Source organism: Equus caballus, chromosome 4 (assembly GCF_041296265.1).
Source record: "Equus caballus isolate H_3958 breed thoroughbred chromosome 4, TB-T2T, whole genome shotgun sequence".
NCBI classification, from domain to species: domain Eukaryota; kingdom Metazoa; phylum Chordata; class Mammalia; order Perissodactyla; family Equidae; genus Equus; species Equus caballus.
The window spans coordinates 83,478,988-83,499,549 of NC_091687.1; the positions used below are offsets into that span (position 1 = coordinate 83,478,988).

The 20,562-nt window shown below is 38.5% G+C and overlaps 1 long non-coding RNA gene across 2 annotated transcripts in view; it reads right to left on the reverse strand.

Annotated features, from left to right (window-relative positions):
• Nucleotides 1-16,038, reverse strand: part of LOC102149540 (uncharacterized) — a 101,353-nt gene extending 85,315 nt beyond the window's left edge. For both annotated transcript variants that reach the window (XR_011437975.1, XR_011437976.1), the window contains exon 1: nucleotides 15,838-16,038. This is a non-coding gene — a long non-coding RNA (uncharacterized lncRNA). The remainder of the gene's footprint in view (nucleotides 1-15,837) is intronic.
• Nucleotides 16,039-20,562: the final 4,524 nt, after the last annotated feature.

Below are 20,562 nucleotides of genomic sequence, written 5' to 3' on the forward strand. Positions count from 1 at the left end.
ATGAGGTGACTTTTGGGGCCCAAGGATGGAGGCTGGCTGCAATGTGTTTAAAGGGTTGGAACTTTCAGTCCCACCTCCCCCCACCTCCAAGTAGGGGAGAGGGGCTGGAGATTGACTTCAATCGCCAGTAGCCAATGATTTAATCAATCCTGCCTATGTAAGGAAGCCTCCATAAAAACCCCAAAGGAGGGGATTTGGAGAGCTTCCGGATTAGTGAACATATGGAGATACTGGGAGAGAGGTACACCTGGAGAGGGCATGGAAACTCAGTGCCCCTTCCCACATACCTAGCCTTATGTAACTCTTCATCTAGCTGTTATTTGAATATCCTTTGTAATAAACCAATAATTTAGTGAGTTAATAGTTTTCCTGAGTTCTGTGAGCATATTAACTCAACCCAAAGAGTGGGTCATGGAAACCTTCAATCTGTAGCCCATTGGTCAGAAGCACAGGTGACAACCTGGGTTTGTGACTGATGTCTGCAGTGGATTTACAGGGCGCAGTCTTGTAGGATTGAATCCTTCAGCTGTGGAATCTGATGCTATCACTGGGTAGAAAGTGTCAGAATTGAGTCTAATTGTAAGACACCCAGCTGGTGTTGAGCACTGCTTGGTACTGTGGGAAAGTCCACATATACACCTTGGAAATTGGGTGACCAGAACTTGTATAGGCACTATCATTTTTCTAAAGAACAGAACTATTCATGCTACCCTGCTCCATAAAAACTTTCAAAACTTCCTATTAACTAGAGGATGAGATCCAAATTGCTATGCAAGGGTTACAAAAATAGCTTGGTTCTGACCCATCCTTTCCTTGCGATTCCATCTCTCTACTATACTATTTGCATTATATATATCCTAGCCACATTGTTGCCTCCAAACCAGATCCTCCCACACCTCCACGCCTTTGTTCATGTTTCCTCAGTCTGGAAGGTCCTTCTCTGTCTCTGCCTGAAAATTTTCTTATTCTCTTAACTGACGTGGTTCTTTGAAGCCTACACATATCTTCCCAGGCAGCATGAAGAGGAATCCCCTCTGTGCTTCCATAGCTCTCTGCACATGCTTTCCTACAGCCTTAATTAAGTTATAATGCAGTTATCCTCCAGTGTCTTTCTCTTGCTCTACTATGACTTCCTATAAAGCAGGGGCTATGTCTCACGCATAATAAATATTTACACACAATAAATAGTTGTCAAATGAATACTGTTTGTTAAGAGAATAAAACTTTCATAATATCACATTTTTTTAAAAAGTTAAATCTGTTCAAACTAAATACATTTTTAAAGACGGAAGGTTTTCTTCCTTAATTTCACCTTACTTTCTACAAAGTGATAAATAGTTGCATGTAACAGTTATCTAAACCTCAAGTATGCTTTAAAAAATCTGATATCTCTAAATAAACAAATATTTAAAATATTTTTGTTAACCAAACACTACTAAAGTCAAAAGAAATGAGAGTAAAAATGTTCTTTATATTTGTATCACTGATTAATTTAGTTTGCAATGAGTTTTTGTGAGTTGGGAACATACTATTAGGCTTATTAAGGCTATCTGTGAACATATATTGCCAGATTTTTTAAAATGCTAGTAGGATAGAAACAAGAGAATAGATTTAGCAGTGAAATCAATGTGTCCACATCTAGTTAAAATCTTTAACAAAGATATCAAACTTTCCTGTCACAAAAATGTTGCCATTATCAGCAGCATAGTAAACAAAATACAGAAATGGTGTTGATGACAATTGCACTAGAATTTTAAGAAGGTAGTGAAGACTTTTGCTGTAGACTATCACCATGATGGCCCCCAAAGCTTTAAGGTCCACAGGTACATTTGGAATGGCAACCTGAAAGTGGTCTGATGGAAAATGTCTTTGAATCTAGAAACTTTAATCCTTCTCAACAATTTCCCTATAGAACCATTAAAGTTCCACAACTGCTTGGTATTCTGTTGATTATGCCTCAGTGTCTGAAAGTCAAAGATGAGTGACTACTTTCCTTTAAACTTCTTAGGCTCTGAGAAATACCACGATTATGATCTTTGGCTTGATTAACCCTTCCTTAGGCTTGAAATCCTTCTAGACTGTCTGCTTTCATCCATACCTTAGGTTTAACAGATTAGTTTTTAATGAATAGTAAACACTTAAGCTAGACCTTTGTTTTAGAAGCCCAAGTTCTTTAAAATGCTAATTTATTTGTCCTCTCACATCACTTTGTGAAAGGAAAAGAATAAATATTCAAATATCCACCAGAAATATAAAGAGGGTATACTCACCAGCTTCTTAATTCTACTTTCTTATCCCAAACCAGATGCTGTACACTTTTAGCAAAAGAAACAATTCATGTTTTTATTTATTAATTAATGCCTCTATTCAAAGGACATTCATTAAACACAGTGTAAAAACTGAGCATTTTGCTTAGGCACATAAGATGCTAAAAAGAAATTTTAAAATGAATAAGATGCAGTCCCTGTGCTTAAAAATGTTGGGAAGACAATCAATTAAGGAGATAATTACAATATAGTGCAATATAGTGTGAGGATAGCTCTTATAGAAGTAACATGGATGCTATGAGAATCCTGTGAAAATTGCACCCAGCCCAAGGAGGAGGTGAACCAAGGACAAGCCAAGGAAAGTTTCACATATCAAATAATCTCCAAACTAAGTTCAGAATGATAAGGAGAGATTAATAGGAAAAACAGGTGGAAAGAGAAGATTCCTTGCACAAAGATCTACCTGGAAAATTAGTAATGGCGGCCATTTTGGAAGTGAGTTAGGTGAGTGTGGATAGACAAGGGAGAAGAATCAGGTGAATGAGAATGGCTAGGTGGAAGCCAATGGAAGACAGGAGCTAAATCAAGACAGGCTCCTGTAACACTCTAAAGTGTTCAGAATTGTTCTGGAAGAGAGGGACCTAAGGATTTTTAGGTGGTGAAAATTCGTTAAGCTCAGTGGTCAGATGGCTTTTGCTGAGATTTTTGGTCATAAAGTATTTGTATGCAAATGGTACTTATGGATCCATTTAATTTCTTGCCTGCTAGAATGACTTGGATTTTTGTGGCATCTTCCAATATAAGGGTATGCATGGTTCTGTAAATAAAGGATATCTATATACAAACTAAGGAAAGAATTACCCACCTCCAGTTTCCCTACTTTTGTTCGTGCTATCTTACCTATAATATACACCCCCACCTTTATTTTTCTGTCTAAATTACTCCAGGGTTTCAGTCCTATGTCAAGTTTTTCATTTTTGTTTTCACTAAGTTTTCTCCAACTCCATCAAGCCTCCTGGATTTTTCACTTCTTTAAACTGTGATTTTACTTCATGAGTATACTACATCATCATGTTATGAGTATCATCACCATCATTGCTAATTACTTTGAGTTCCTCTGAAAGCAGAGTTTGAGACAAATACTTGGGTACTTTTTATTTGGGAAGTGATGCCAGGAATCCAGAGTGAAGAAGTGAAGAGAGTAAGACAGAGCAGAGGAAAAAAACTACTAAAGTAGGCATTATAGAGCTGGTGGCTGCTATGGCAACTGAGGTTTAACCTCATTGGGAACTCTTGATGAACCATGTAGAATGCACATCAGGATTAGTTTTAAAATCATAGCTCAGATGACATGGCCAAGAGAGATGGAGATGGGAAAGTGTGGAGCTGGGGAACAGGAAGCAAAGGGAGTGAGCTGGGCAGAAAGGAGGTGCTGGTCTCAGAAGGATGCTTGAGATTATAGACAGCTATTCTTATGTTAGCCCTCTTATTGTAGAAAACCTTTTTCTCCTCTCTCCATGAGATAAGGAAGCTCAATTAGAGTAACTCCTGGCCCCTCTCTGTGCCTTAACTCACTCTACCCCTGTGAAGTTAAATGGTTTACATAAATGTAAATTTGGAAGAACAACCCATGTTTGACTCTGCTCCACCCTTCTTCCTTTTGGAAGTACCTCCTTCCAGAGAACATAAGTTCTCTGCCCTCTTGCTGTAAGGTGTGCAGGGCTACCCCCATGGTGGGAGGAAGGGGAAGAAGAGAGGCCTGCTCCGCTCCAGTGCCTCTCCAATTTCAAACCAATTTCTTAAAGACTCAAAGACCGATTGAAGAATTGTGGCAAGTTATGGAGTCCCATCAAGGAGACAGCAAACAAAGAATGGGCTCTCCTATAGAGTCTAGGGCCCTAATAATAGTTCTACTTTTCAGTATTTTTGGTAAGTTACCAACTAACTCTGTACCTCAGTATCTTAGTATGAAAGATGGATAGATAAAGCATCAGAGAAAATTTGTACAAAGGGTAATTTTTAACCAGATTGCAAAAGCAACCAACTATGAAAAAAAATAAACTAGTGAAAGTGTTCACCTCATGCCTTAAAGAAGACTTCTATTACTAAGAGAATCAGTTTAATTCATGTTGTCCCCATCTGCCTTTAACAGTTTAAAAGGCTTCTTCCACTTTTGATGCTTTCTTGCCAAGGCATTGTTTTTGTTTGTTTGTTTTCTACTCCACCACTATTATTTGGGTGGCAGACAGTCCTCTTCTACCAAACTAGAGAGGAAAATTCACTAGGTACATTTAGTTTTTCTCTAGGTATCGCTAAAGTTTACTTAGTAAACTTTACCTCCACATTTATTTTAGTTGATCCCTATTCGAGGATTTCCTCTGAGATCATGACCACAGCTTTTCCAAGGATACCATCATTGACTATCTTCAGTTACAAAGGAAACTCTTTTTTTTTTTTTTTTTAAAGATTTTATTTTTTTCCTTTTCCCCCCAAAGCTCCCCAGTACATAGTTGTATATTCTTCGTTGTGGGTCCTTCTAGTTGTGGCATGTGGGATGCTGCCTCAGCGTGGTTTGGTGAGCAGTGCCATGTCCGCACCCAGGATTCGAACCAACGAAACACTGGGCCGCCTGCAGCGGAGCGCACGAACTTAACCACTCGGCCACGGGGCCAGCCCCCTACAAAGGAAACTCTTTTGAGTTTGCTCAGGCTGAGTATACAACCATTTTATTCCAAGGCTCCCTGAAACCTTTGCTGAGGTGCGTACCACTAAGCAAACACAACATACGAGGATTCAGATTGACCTAAAAGATAAATTGACAATAACTTTTCTTTTCAAAAGGAATTGCTATAAGCTTTGTCTTGCCATTTCTGACGCATATTATCAAACACATTTGAAAAAATTATTAAATATTATGTATAAGTTCACTCTGTGAGGTGGAGAATGACTGACTGCTCCCAAGGAATTTTCAACTGGAGTGGGATAGAGCTACGTAAACAACTAACTGTAACTCAAAAACTGCAAATCAATTAAAAATAGGGGTTCAAGCAACGTGTTGTAAATGTGGAGGGAAGAGAATAATACATTCTGATTGAAATACTAGCGAAGATTTGGAAATTATCGTATCATGGGCATTAACATATCAGAAACATTTTAATAAATGGTGCAACAGACTGTCTTGGTGGCCCACTCAGATCCCCTGCCATCCCCTTTACTGGTTTAGTTGATGTGCCCAAACCCTAGTTCCTATGAGGTGCTTCGGCTAACAGTTCACACCTCCAAGCTTCTCTGGACGAGTGCCCACGGATGATTGAAGCTATCCTGTTGCCATTTGCCCCATTTCCAATGGCCAATAATTGATTGGATGGGAGTACAAAAGCCCCACTCCCTTGTCTAAAGGTGGGACAGTGTTTGTGGCACAATTTACATTCCAGAATTCCTCGTTGTATTATGATGAAAGTAGACTCTTCCTGAAACTTCCAGGGATTGAATTCTTCCATAGCTTCTTCCTCTTCTCTATACGGCTTCCCTCCCTCAGATTTTACTCTGAAGGAGCTATAAGCCATGGGTTCTACCAGCCAGAACCAAGAATGGATGCCTGGGAGGGATGCTAATGGTGCTGGAACAAGAATGTCAAAATGTAAAGCTGGATAAGGCAGAGTTTATCAATATGGGAGAACTCTCTTGTCAGACAGAATCTAATGTTCTGGCAGGATCCCCAGTCCTGAAGCACTGCTGGGAAGGCTCTGAGATGCTTGGGAAAATGTTAGCTCCCATCAAATGAATAGCAATGCCAGAACTGCCCAGGCAGAGTGAGGAAAGGGATCAAAGGCTCAGGAGAGTGGGCTTGCCAGAATGGATCTATTCTGTAAGTCCCCAAAACTCACAATAGAGTATGTTTCTTGGAATGCCCAGAGGACTCTACTTTTCTTGGTGGGCTTAGCTACTGGTGTGGTGGCCAGAGGGAAGGTGAGAGCAGATCCTGAGGGCAACAAGCCTTGTCCTGCAAGGCAGATTTCTCCAGGGTGCATTATAAAGGGACACCTGGTGAGTATGGCCAGACGGATGGAGTCTGAAATACAGCTTTCCTATAAAAAATAAAAGTTTATGGGAAATAAGCAGAAAAATAAAAAAGAAGGGAATTTGAATCCTTTCAATAAAATCAGTGAGACTGGAAAAATGATTCTGAATGAATCAGAAATGCCCTCTTCTTCTTAGAGAAAGGCAACTACAATGGACATTGATCCAATTCAGAGGTTTTGTGTCAAGGCCAATTCAGGACCTGTATCACCCAGTTCCTTCCCTGTTCAGCCCAGAAATCTTGGAATGGGAGATTAGGGACTTGGCATGTAAACACAAGACTCTGGAAGAAGCTCAGAGCAGAACCTCTACATGACCGTGAAAGCTCTTTCCCGTCAGGAAGGAAAACATTGTAGATGGAACTGAGTGTACCATAACAAGAGCAATTACAGCAAGAATGATTACAGCCTCAAGGATCACTGCTTCTATTATTCTGTCACAGAAGGAGCATTTGGAGTCATTGGCACATGGTGTGTTGGGAAGGAACATAATGTTGGCCCCAGAGAAAGGTGCTCTGTAGCCATGAAAAATATGGCCCTCCTCCTAGCAACATCTGTCACCTTTGCTACGCTCAAAGTGTTGTTACTGTTGCTTTTTTCGGAATATATTTTAGACTTTCATTTTAGGCAAGATTTCACATACACATCGCCCATCAACCCTATTACAGCATTTGCTGAGACATATGGGAAGAAGAGTGAGGAGCAGGATAGCACTGGAAAAAGTGAAAAAGAGCAAAGCCAAGACTGGCTTTCATCATTAACCCAGAGTTTACCCAGAATGGAATCGTAGGAGCAAGAATATTGGCAAAACATAAGAAATATTAGTTGTCCTTATAACATAAATCTCTTGAAGTAAACTCTAACTGCCGCTGTCCTTGTGTTTGGAGATAATATAAATCAGTACAACATACACAAAATAAAGTGCTCATCGTTTTGTACACACTAGTTGCTCAACTACAAGCACTACGTGTGATAGCTACCACTTTGATTACTGTTAAACCTTTCATGTTAATAATTCATGATAATAACTTGAAATCCACTGGCCCTGTTGTCCTAAAAGAAAAAAATAGACTGAAAAAAGAATTCTGTTTTTTTTTAACCTGTCTTATTCCTAGGTTTGCTGGTTAGAGCAAAGCAGCCACAAAGATAGCACCGCAATCCTTTGTGATCAAATGCCAACCATCTAGCTTCTCTGAGCTATGAATTTGTCATCTGAAAGATCATATTGTCTCCTAATCAGCTGTCTTCTAATCTGGCCTTTACCTTCCCTCACTCATCAATGCCAGGATGATGATGTTGTCAATGGTAGGAGCAGCAGCTTCTGAAGATGGACCACATCTCAAAGTTGTGGGTAATTATTCTTCTCATTTTCCTTAAAAAAATTCCAATATTTTTCTCAGAACTTCATTTGCATAGCTATTCTTTTGGATAAAGGCCAGTGCTTTTCTCCTTGAATGCCCTTTGGCACAGCTGATTAGGCAAGACTGCTCCAACAACAAAAGATGGCCTTAGTATCAGTATAGTTTCAAATCTCTATCTGCATCTTTTAGAATTTACTTCCTTTGATGCCTTCTTTTCACAGCTCATGACTCAGTTTAAATTAGCTCAAAACTAAGACAGTTACTTCTATTCCTCATAACAAGGAAGACTAGAAGTCCAGAAAAAAACCTCCCCGTTGAAAACAGCTAAAAATATTAGGGAAAAAAAGGAGAAGGTCAAGGATATTCAGAGACCCAAAACCACAAAAAAGCACAAATCTAAACAGTTGGGTATGTGTTAACACCAGCGATTTCTCTGAGGACAGGGGTCAGCCCTAGAAATCTTAGTTTGTTTTTTTTTTTAAAGATTTTTATTTTTTCCTTTTTCTCCCCAAAGCCCCCCGGTACATAGTTGTGTATTCCTCGTTGTGGGTTCTTCTAGTTGTGGCATGTGGGACGCTGCCTCAGCGTGGTCTGATGAGCGGTGCCATGTCCGCGCCCAGGATTCGAACCAATGAAACACTGGGCCGCCTGTAGCGGAGCGCGCGAACTTAACCACTCGGCCACGGGGCCAGCCCCTAGAAATCTTAGTTTTAATGGAACGTAAGGAAGTTAGAAGACAAACCAAGTCCTCTCATCACATAGGAAGTTGGATCAAAGACCCGACAAACACGGTGCCTCCAAAAGTCAACACTCTCAATGGGTAAAGTTAAAAGTCAAGCAAACATAAACACCAGAGAGAGCAGGTAAGCAAACTTATCCATCTCAGCTTTGGCTGGTAAAACGGGTTGGGTAGAGGAACTGCCTCCTGAGACTTCATAACCACAAGCCCACATTCACATTTCCAGTGAGGCCCCAACATCTCAAGCTGGAATTCCATTTAAGGTGCTCCTGACTGGCAGTTCCTCCATGCATCTGGCAGAGCAAAATGTAAATCCTTTATGGAGAGAAGCATTCTCCCTTAGGCTGCTTAAAATTCCCAAGATTAAATTCAGCCAAATGGGAACTGAAGATCCAGGACCCCAGAGTTTGGGGGCATTAAATATTAGTGTGTATGGGAGCCATTGACTTGGGCCTTGGGTCTCTACAGAGTCGGGAGCAAGAGAAATAAAGTAAGACTCCCATGAAGAGCCATACTTTCCATCAAAATATAAGATAGAAGAAAATTGCTTACTTGAGGCAAAATCTCAAAGGGAACTTCAAATGAAACCTCTTTGTGTCCACCATAGCTCTGAGTCGGGGGAAAAATGTAATAAAAATAATCTCCTCTTGGTATTTCTAACCCTAGACCCACCTACATTTGGGCCTGGGAAATTCTTTGCAAGATCATGAAAAATCTATGCCAATAAATTGAATTAAAGTGGTCTGTTGCAGGTGGGGCTCTTCAGAAGCAGGGCTGAGGTAAGATATTGAGGGAATTGAGTATTAGAGTTCAATGTCTGTGCAGGGAAGTAAGAGGGAACAGGATTGGGCAGAGGAGAAGATGGCTAGTGATGCAGGTGCAACAAAGCCAGCAATAGCAGAGCGATCTGGAGTGAGCCTGGCCTGTCAGAGCATCCTGCGTTGGCCATAAGAGCCAGGCCATTATACCTGCTTCATAGTGTTAGGTGCGGTGGCATCTTACAGCTGAGCAGAACCGAATCAGCCAAGAGCTGAAGGTTGTCTGTTTAGCACATTCTATGCAGTGGCGCACAAGCTTGTTTTCAATGGGAGGATCTGGATGCTGCATTTCTTTGTCTACCACTTAGTCCCAGATTGATGGCGCCCTCTGAATCCTAGCAGTAGAAAATATTTTCTGGGGGGAATGTTTTTAGTTCATGCCTCTCAGATTAAGTTCAGCAAAGTTTGAGTTCAAGACAGTAAATTATCAAACGTGTAAGCAAGTAAGCCAGCCGTGAGAGAGAATCAGAAAAAAGTCATAAAACATTTCGACACCATGCAAGACTTCAATACTGACTATAAAATATTAGTTTAATATGAATTTTAAAAGTAAAGATATATTGAAAATATGATCAAGAAAAAAAGGATATCAAAATGACTAGGTAACTTCACATAATTTTATGGAACTAAATTTGAAATTCTAGTAGACATTAGTAATCTTCTAGGAGAATAAAACTTAGCAAAATTGGCCTCAATTGGGATAAAAGGTTTAAACAGACCATTTAACATAAAAGGATTAGAGAAAATTGTAAAATAACTCTCAGGCTAAAATGTAGCAGGTCTACCAGCTTCACAAGGGAATTTTATTGGATTTTTAAGTTCAAATTATCCTAAAGCTAGTCAAATTATTCTAAACGTCAGGAAAAAAAGAAGACTTACACATTCTTGTTATGAAGCTGATTAATACTCAAGTCAAAATATATTAAAATTTGCACAAAAATTATAGACATCTCCTCTTAGAAAATTGGCACAAAATCTTCAATAAATGATTATCAAAAAGAGTTAAAAAGCACGTTAAAAAACATGTATCATGACCAATTTGAGTTTGTTACAGGAATCTGAGGTAATTCAGTGCTGGGAATCCATTAACATATGCTTTATAGTAAAAGAAGTAAGGAGAAAATCATGATTTTTAATAAAAATTTGACAAAACTTAACCTCCATTTTAAAAACTCAATAAAACAGGAGTTGATGATACTTCCTCTAAAAATACACACACACACACACACACACTCGCATTCCTCAGCCCCAATGCCAACATCTTTATATAACGGATAATCACTAGAGGATTTCATGATAAAATTTCAAATAAGACATGATCCACTATCTTTACTACACTTTAACTATGGCTTGGAGGTAATAGTTAGCACAATCAGATTAGAGGTAGTAAATAAAATCATAAAATTAGAAAGGAGGAAACAAAAAATATCTCTGTTTTCAGGTGATATAGTTAAATATCTGGAAAATCCAAAACATGGTAGAGGACCACTAAAAACTACTAAAGAAATTAATAAACTGGCAGAATATAAAACTAAAACACAGAAATGCACAGTCTTTATGTAGACAAAAATATTTAGTTAGAAAAAATAATGGAAGAGTAGACAATATTTACTTTGCAAAAAATAAAATACCTAAATATCAACTTAAAAAGAGAAGTGCAAAACTTATATGAGTAAAAACTATAAAGCATTCCTGAAAAAACATGAAAAGTAGACTTGGATGAATGGAACGTCACATCAGATTGTCGGCTTAGAATACTCAACGTCATAAAGATGTCAATTATCCCTACAGGAATTTATAAACTTAAAACAATCTTAATAAAATAGCGTTATGTTTTTCTTAAGCTACAAGTTGATTAGTTAGTTTATTTATAAAAATGATTAAAAAGGAAAGTCAGAAAAGTGTTTCAAAAAAAGCAATATGGAGGAGGGGTGACTAGATCAAATTTTGAAATATATTATGAAGCCTCTTTAAATAAAACAGTGTGGTATTGGTGCACAAATAGACTAATGAAACAATGTAGTATGTCTAGATATAGACTAAAAGGAATATGAAATATCAGTATATGATAAATACATCATCTGAAATCAGGAGAGGGGGCACTTTTAAGTGTAGGACAACTGCATAGTGAAATGGAAGGATAAAATTGAACATATTCTTAACATCATACACCAGGATAAACTGTAAATAGATCAGATATCTAAATATGAACAGCAATTCTAAATGGAGAGAGAGTGATGTATGTATATTCTATATAATATGAACATATACATTCTCCAGATTTCACTGACAGCTTCTTTGGTAAATAAACTGATCAAACAAACGAACCACTGCAACATCAAAATTCACTGCCTACCAAAACACTTTTGTGGTGGTTTGATTATATAAGAGAATACATAGAGTATTACTAATTAAAAATTTTAAACAATGAATCCTCAAAAAATGAAGGATGAGTTGAGGAGAACGATGAAAACTTGTCGTCGTGCTTACTTGGTGATGGCTAGATACGTGGGATGCTCTTTCCAAAAGTCGGTCATAGGATACTGGAAATGTGTACATTAATGGTGTAGTAAATTAGCACTTCGTGTAACTAAGAGAACAAACTCTTTCATGCATATTAGAGTCCATGACTTACATACAAAACATATCCCTGGCTTGCAGTGGTCACACAAATAATGATAATAAATCAAAATTGTAAATCAATGCTGGCTACTAATTCTGTAGCAAAATTCCTAAAGGGGCTCTCTTTTAAACATTTATATGCAAATATTATTATATATGGAAAAGAATGACAACAACATTTCTTAAAACTATATTCTACAGGGGCCGGCCCCGTGGCCAAGTGATTAAATTCGCATGTCCCGCTTCGGCAGCCCTGGGTTTAGCAGGTTCGGATCCTGGGCGCGGACAAGTCACCACTCATCAATCCATGCTGAGGCAGCATCCCACATGCCACAACTAGAAGGATCCACAACTAAAAATATACAACTGTGTACCGGGGGGATTTGGGGAGAAAAAGGAAAAATAAAACCTTAAAAAAATATATATGCATATATATATATATATTCTACAATCAGGCTTTTATTGTTTCAGAACAAACTTCTCCTTTTCTTTCCCTTTCTCATTTGAGAAAGTCAATCCCAATTACTGATATCTTATAAATTCTACTACCACTCAAAATGAATCACAGGTTTTAATAATCACTTTCCTACGACTTAAAGCCTCAAATTAATCAAAAATTATGCTAGAGAGAGATTAACCAGAGTGCGCCAAAGGAGTTTACAAGAGAAAAAGAAATTAAAATAGAATCCTGCCATGAGCTAAACAAATGAGACCCAAAAAGGTAAAAAAAGATAGGTCATCTTTTCTCACAGAATCTGTAACAATTGGATCTAGATAGAATGCAGATCTGCATTCTTCTATGTCAACAAAAAGATATAGGAAGCAACAACTAGTTTGTTTGTTGGGATTTTGTCTAGCTTTCCACACCAAGATTAAAAAGATTCATGTTTAAATGTTTCAGTGCTCATCTTGTCATTATCGGTAATGCCTTCATCTTAAAACCAAATTTTCCACTCTAATACAAGCCTGCTGTTGCCTCCCTGCTTAGAACTGTAATTTGTTAACATTAGAATTGCTAAACCTTGAAATTAGAGGTTATAGAGATTCATACACTAGGAGAAAATCTCTCAGCGTTTCAGCAGACTTTTCTACTCTTTTGAAGTAAATCCTCCTTATTATGCCTTTCTGAATTTCATATAACCTATTGTCCTTGCTTTGAGCTTTGGCACGTGGAAAACCTCCCTAAAACTGTGTGCAGCAGACTCCTGAGATGAAGTGAAGAAGGATGAGCTTGAATAAAGCACAAGAGATCATGACTAACCAATCCAATAGCAGATTGTGCCATTATAAGAGACAGAATTGCTAAAATTCATTACAAACTTGTAAAATAGCAAGGCATTTAAAGCACTTAGTCCCAGTCCTGCTTCCTACATCCTTACAAGTCTAGACCCCACCTCCTTTAACAAACCCAGGCTCTTAGGTTCGAATCTTTAGGCTCATCTTTGACTCCTCCCATTACTCTCTCCAAAACATGTAGATCAGGCTTTTTGATTCTTTTCTTCCACTGTCTCTGATATCCACCCTTCCATTTCTGTTTAACACTGCCCTAATCCCTTTCTGAGACTATATTCTCTTTTCCTACTCCCAAATATCCCATAAATTATCGCTGGTTAAAGATAAGAAGAAAAGTTAGAGTGAAATCACTTTTCCGTCAAATCAGATGGTGACTCATTTGCAAAGTTCACAGTACACACTCTCCAGAGAATGAGGAGAAGGAAATTGGACGTCATAACTTTTTCTTTTAATCTGAAACTCTTGGTTGAATTCTGCAAGCCTGGCTCCCCAACTTTTTTTGAAAGGGCCCTGTTTTTGACATCCGAATTTAGTTTTTTCATATTTACATTAAATTCCTCAAATTACTTGCTAGTTATGTCCTCCTGGTGGATACATGTTATCTATTTGAATTATTTACTTTAAAAAGAAAGGAAAAAGGAAAATAAAGCAAAAGAAAAGTAAAGAAGAGAAAAGCAAAAGGAAAAGGAAAAGAAGAAAACCCACGTGGGCAGAACCCAGGGTCGGTGGGCCTCATTTAAAATCCCCCCTCTCAGCCACATAGCAAATACTTTCCAGTAATATCAAGTCCAAACTCCTTTTCATTATGTTCAAGTCTTTTACCCCCTCTCTCTCTCTCTCTCTTAACTCTGTGTCCTATTACATATACAGTCTGCTTGGCCTGGAAATACGCTTGCTTCACTACCTCCTGCTTTATCATTTCCACAGTAATAAGGCAAGTAGCATTTGCACATTGCCAAAGTAGCTGAGTATTTCCCACAGAACTCAGATCCTCCTTGTGTTCTACACCCACCCACTCACCCCCTGTGGTTTTATCATCAGAATTGCACTCATAGAAGAGGTGGTGGGTCACTTCAGGCTCCGTGGTCACGGAGCTGGCTGGGTAGTCACTCAGCTACTGAAGTGGAACATTTATATGAATGAGACAGGGAAAGTTTCCACATCATTTTCTGTCCTTCCATACACAACAGATAACACTAAAGCAGGGAAAGTCAAAGTTACCACCACTCTTTCTCAGGCCCCCAACTTTCTGTATTGATCATGAAGACATGTAATTCTAACTCAGCACCATGCTGGGCTCTGTGGAGCAAGAGGAAATTTTGTCCCCTTATAAGCAAAAAAAACCTCCTGGAAATAGCAGGAATGTTGTTTAGCTTGAAAATGCATCCTTTTGAATGACACTAGACAGAAGGATGTACTTAGAAAGTAGAGTAAGGAGAAGAATGTGACTTCCAGGCTAGGTTTTGGTCAATATACATGAATGCAGAAATGCAGTCTACTCCTTTTCTTACCAGTCAGTAGCGAATGAGGAAAACAAATACCTCTCAGGTATATAAAATACCTAGGTATTTCCATCAAAGGGAGATTTAATCCAGGGAATTGGTAATAAATGTGTTAGAAGGGCTAGCTGAGCAAAAAAGAAAGAATGTTACCCAAAGACCAGGAAGCTGCTGCCACCGCAAGGCCAGAGCCAGGAGCCTAGACTCATCCCTGACCCCGCTGGAGACTCAGCCACCACAGCAGAGAAGTTGTCCCTGCTACCTTCACCTGGGATCCCTGTGTTAACTCTGCTGGATCCAAGGCCACCACTGAGGAACCTGAAGAACCAGAGTCAGAAGCTGAAGAATGCCTCCCTTCCTCCTGCATTCTAATTTTGCCTCCATTCCTCCTACTGGCAAAATGTATCCGAAACCCAGCCCTCAACGGATTGTAGGAAAGTGCTTCCAGTCTTGTTGGAAATGGAAGAACGCATGGAAGAGAGGGGCTGTGGTTGAGTACTAACACACAGTACCTGGCACACTGACATGTTTTAAGAAGAAAATAATGAGATAGGAATGATACCATTGCAACAAGCTTGTATCTTAATAGCTCTGGATTAATACAAGCAAAAATTGCCCATCAAAAGAACTGTACATAGTTTCAAGAAAAAGGTTTTTTACCTTAGAGAATAATACATAATAAAACATGCTATTGACACTAGCTAGCTTTTAAACTCTGTTTACCAGAAAAATAAACAAAAGCTAAGTTCATGTGGTATAGCATTAAGCCAATCCTCAGAGGTAAAGGGACTTTCTAATACGAGTTTTAATTTCATAGTGAAACAAGAAGCTGAAACACAATGTCATTTAGTCATCTAATCAACAGTTTGATAAGACATGGGCTACACGTATTGTTCTAACTTCTGTGGATAATGCATTAGGACACCAGGGTCTTATCCGCAACTTCACAATTGAAAGAGGTAGTCTCCTAATAAATAATTAGAGCATACTATAAAGTGGTACAACAGATGTATGTGCAAAATACAACGGGGCATAGAGGTGGGTTGAGGGAGAACATTAGAGGGCAGAAGAAATAGTGTACACAAAGCCACAGATGCATAAAAAAATTTGGTGGGTTTGGGAAGTGGTATTGAATAGTGTTACCCAATATCAGTCTCACCTTGTTGTCTGCCTGCATCCAAAACCCTCCAATGGCCTCTTTCACACCAAAAGGGTCCCAAAGTCTTTGTAGGGTCCTGAATAAACTGTCCCCTGGCTACCACTTGGACCTCGCCTCCTCCGATGCTGGCTTTCTTGCTGTTTCAACCTCAAGGTCTTGCCTCTTACTGTTTCCTCTGCCCAGAACTCTCCACTCTCAGATAACAGCCTGGCTTACTCATTTGCTTCAAATAAGTTGCTGCTCAAATATCACCTCATCAAAGAGACCTTTCCTGACCACTGTTAATAACAGAGCTTCTCTCTTTTAACCTTGACTAACTTTTCTTAATGGTGTTTATTTCTAACTGACATTATATGTTTATGCTTTTATATTTAAATGCACATGTACTTATATGTTTACATTATATACATATACATTGACATTATATTACTTATACATTTTTTGTCTCCTACCCCTCCACACATGGAACCAAGGACATTGCTTTATTCGCTGCTGTGCTGTGCCTCAGCACTTAGAACAGCCAAGAATGTGGTAGATACTCAATAATTACCTGCAAAATGAACTAATAAACAACTGAATGAACAAATGAATTGACAGATAAAAGAAAAAGGGGAAGACCTGGATAGAGTACCTTGGTGAAAAAACAGAATGTAGATCAGAAAATCAGGCCTTTGTATTCGAGTTCAGAGAAGCGCCATGAGAATGGGTGACTACATGGGAGGGCAAAAGGGAGCCCCAATCACTTTTTCAGCTTCTGAATTTTGCCTAGCATCGGCCCTTTAGCAAATCATTTTGGCTTTCAAATTCAATAGGAAATGCTTTTGGTTTACTTATGAGACTTGCAAGGGGGAAGCTCTATATAGTCTCACTTGAAACTTGAACCTAAAAAAAAAATGGAGACATTTGCTTCCAAATACCGTAGCCAGAATAAGTTATGCTAAGGATAAAAATATCACAGAACTCTGGTTAAACGACTAAGTTGTGAAATCCCGTGCCCATCCTCCCTTCCCAATCACTGTCTCCCACAATAACTGCAGGGAAATCTCCTGGCGATACAAGCAGTGAACAAGTGATCAGTTCCAAAGGAAAAAAAAAGAGGGGAGAGGAGAAAAATTAGAATTATGACATGGCAAGTAAAATTAACACCAGAAAGAGAAAAGAGCTTGGAATCCAAGTCAGCCTGGCAAACACAAGCAACAGCGCCACTCAAACAGCTGCTCCCTGGCGTATATTGAAGGGGTTGGAGAGGGCTCTGCCTTTCTCCTTCCCAAGGAACGTCTCCCAGATGTCCCTGCTTTCTTTGCTCCTCCCCAGCCCTCATCCGACACACTCTCATTCCCTCCCTGTGTCTCCTGGAACCCAGGCTTGTCTCCCCTTGTACTTGGAGCCCAGTCTTGTTTTCCTTGGTGCCTTGCCAAGAGCAAGATGTAAATTCCACATAAATGTGAAGAAACCCCTCGTGACCTAAAGAGTTGGCTTTCCTGGCTGCTTCGTTAACAGGAGCACTAACACATAGATTTTCTAAATTTATTAAAAAATGTAAGACACTTAACAGAAGATGTCAGGGAATCTAGATTAGGAAGCAAGATACCTTCTGCTGCCCTAATGGGGCTTTGTAAATTGCTCGGAGTATAATACATACAGTTTGTCTTGCTATAATCATTATAATGGTGTAAATTATTCACATAGATAAGGACAGATAAAGTGAAACTAAAACACCATTAATGGATTTCACCATGCTCTGTTCAGTTTTATTTTGCTGTACTTTAAAGCTTTTGAGAATGAAAAGGCATGGGGAGGAGGATGAAAAAAGTTTATTGAAACAGATGCATAATATAAATAATTTTTCTGGTTTTAGTGAAAGTCCTCTTTCATTCTCTATCTTTTGCCAAATGAATTGGGGCACATAAAGCCAAGGAATTACCCCTAACATAGACTTGCCAGATTTAGCAAATAAAAATATGTAAATAAATATTCAAATTTAACTGGACATTCTGTATTTTAGCTGGCAGCTCTGTCCTCTAGGACTCTGGTCTTATTCAGCGTCATGATTAAGAGCCTGGCTCTAGAAACAGACAGCTCCACGGTCTTAGTAAGTAATTTAATCTTGTGAAGTCTCTGTTTCCTCATCTATAGAATGAATTAATAATAGAAGTACCTCATAGAATTGTTTTGAGAATTAAATGATTTGGTCCCTATAAAACCACACAGAATCGTGTTTCCCACATAGAAAACACTCAATTAACTTTTATCATTATTATTACTATTGTTATTATTAAAGGAATGTTGAATTTTTTTAAATCAATGAATGAAATTATTCAATTATTTGCAATCAAAATTCAACCAGTTTCCATGGTTTGGTTTTGTTTCATTGCATTTTTACCTTTGGGAATTGCTCTTGAAGGTAAGAACCGTGGGCATATAAAATGATTACACAAATATTAAAAATATCCACATTTCAGTTCTACATGGGCCACCGAGGGAGGTATGGGAAAGGGAAAGGAATAGGGGTCAAAAACACAAATTAGATGGAAAAAAGACAAAGACAAACAGATGTGGTTTTTTTTGACCTGAGCAGTATTTTAAAATATTTTAAGTTATTTTCCATCGTGTCATTTAAAGTCTGGAAGAGTTCACATAATATACACAGTTCTGGCTCCTCTTGACAATTCAGAATTTTGGAACCCCCCCAAGCCTTGAGCAGCAGTTGCCCTGGTTAGATGGAATGCATGCATTCCAGTACAGGCCCTATTGTCCACCAGACACTGAGGCGTAGTGCTGGTCACCATGACTCAATGTACTTGCACTGTTGTCATTCTTATTCCTGGTCAGCTTCATTCATTCACCTCACCTGCCTGACCCAGCAGTCAGGCCCAGATGTAGTTTAGGATTGCATTAACTCATCAAAATAATCTCTAACAGCAAATCCAAGCTACCCGAACAAACATACCATCCAAGTAAAGAAATAGTGGGCTTGACGAGCTAAAATGACTTAAGACAAGCCACCTAAACCAATAGACTTCAAAGAATTTTGCTCAAATACCTCCAAAAGGAATTTTGAAAACTTTGTACCTCTTGTACATTTTTATGTTGAAATCTAAAATTTGTTATCACATGTTTAAACAGTTGAAATGATATAATTTCTAGCATATGTACTAAATTTTAACATATGATTCATATAACTCCATTAAAGGCATCTGATGGACTGTAAATATGAGAGTAAGTTTTCAGCATTTTATATTGAAATAATTTTAGACTTTCAGAAAAGGTGAAAGATAGTACAGAGAATTCCCTACGTCCTCTCCCCAACTTCCCCTAACATTAATATCTTTTATGTAACTGTGTTATAATAATCAAAACTAAAAAATTAACACTGCTGCAATACTATTAACTAATACTAACAATGATTGCCCCAGGTTTCTACTGATACCCTTTTCTATTCTAGGATTCTATCCAGTGTACCACACTGCATTTGGTTGTTTTGCCTCCTCAGTGTCCTCCAATCTGTGACATTTCCTTGATTCCTCCTTATCTTTCAGTAACTTGACACTCTTGGGGAGTACTGGTCAAGTATTTCCCAGAATGTCCCTCAATTTGAGTTGGTCTGGTGTTTTCTCATGGTGAGACAGGTCACAGGTTTTGTGGAAGAATTCCATGGAGATGATGTGCCCTTCTCATTACATCATATCAGTGGCTATGTGATATCAATATGTCTCATTACTGGAGATGCTAATCTTTATCACTTGGTTAAGGTGGTGTCTGCCAGCTTCTTCCACTCTAAGGTTACTAGTCTTTCTTTGTATTGAATAAATATATACTTTGAGGGAGACTATACAAATGTCTATACAAATATACAAATATCTTCTTTCACCCATTTCTTTTAGTATCCGTGGATGGATCTTGCCCACAACACTATTACTCTGGTGCTCTAATGGTGATTTTCTATTTCTCTTATCCCTTCTTCATTTATTAATTGGAATTCTTTTGTAAGGAATACTTCTCCCTTCTCCTCCATTTATTTATTTAGTTATTTATATCAGTATGGACTCATGTATATTTGTTTTATTCTTTGTGTTATATATTAGTCAAGGTTCTCCAGAGAGACAGAACCGACAAGAAGCATATACATATATACAAAGATTTGTTTTGTACCCATTTATTACATGTGCATATATATATAGAAAGATTTATCTCAAGGAATTGGCTCACACCGTTGTGAAAGTACAAGTACAAAATCTGCAGGAGAGGCCAACAGGCTGGAGACCCAGGAAATAGTTGTAGTCCAAGTCCAAGTCCATCAGCTTGCAGAATTCCTTCTTGCTCAGGGGAGGTCAGTCTTTGCTCTGTTCAAGCCTTCAACTGGTTGGACGAGACCCATCCACATTATGGAAGATAATCTGCTTTACTCAAAATCTACCAATTTAAATGTTCATCTCATCCAAAAAATACCTTCACAGAAACATCCAGAAAAATGTTTGACCAAATATCTGGACGTTATGACCCAGCCAAGTTGACATATAAAGTTAACCATCACAGATTATAATTGAGTATGACCATGATTTATTTTGTTTCTCAAATTGTTCCTGCTTTAGCCATTAGGAGCTCCTTCAGGTTGGCTCCTGTTTTCTTTTGACAAGCTTCTATCCTTTTGCACTTTTCTACTTTCCAGAGCCATGGAATATTCCAGGCTCATCTTGTATTTTACCTGCCCTAGCCCCGGAGTCA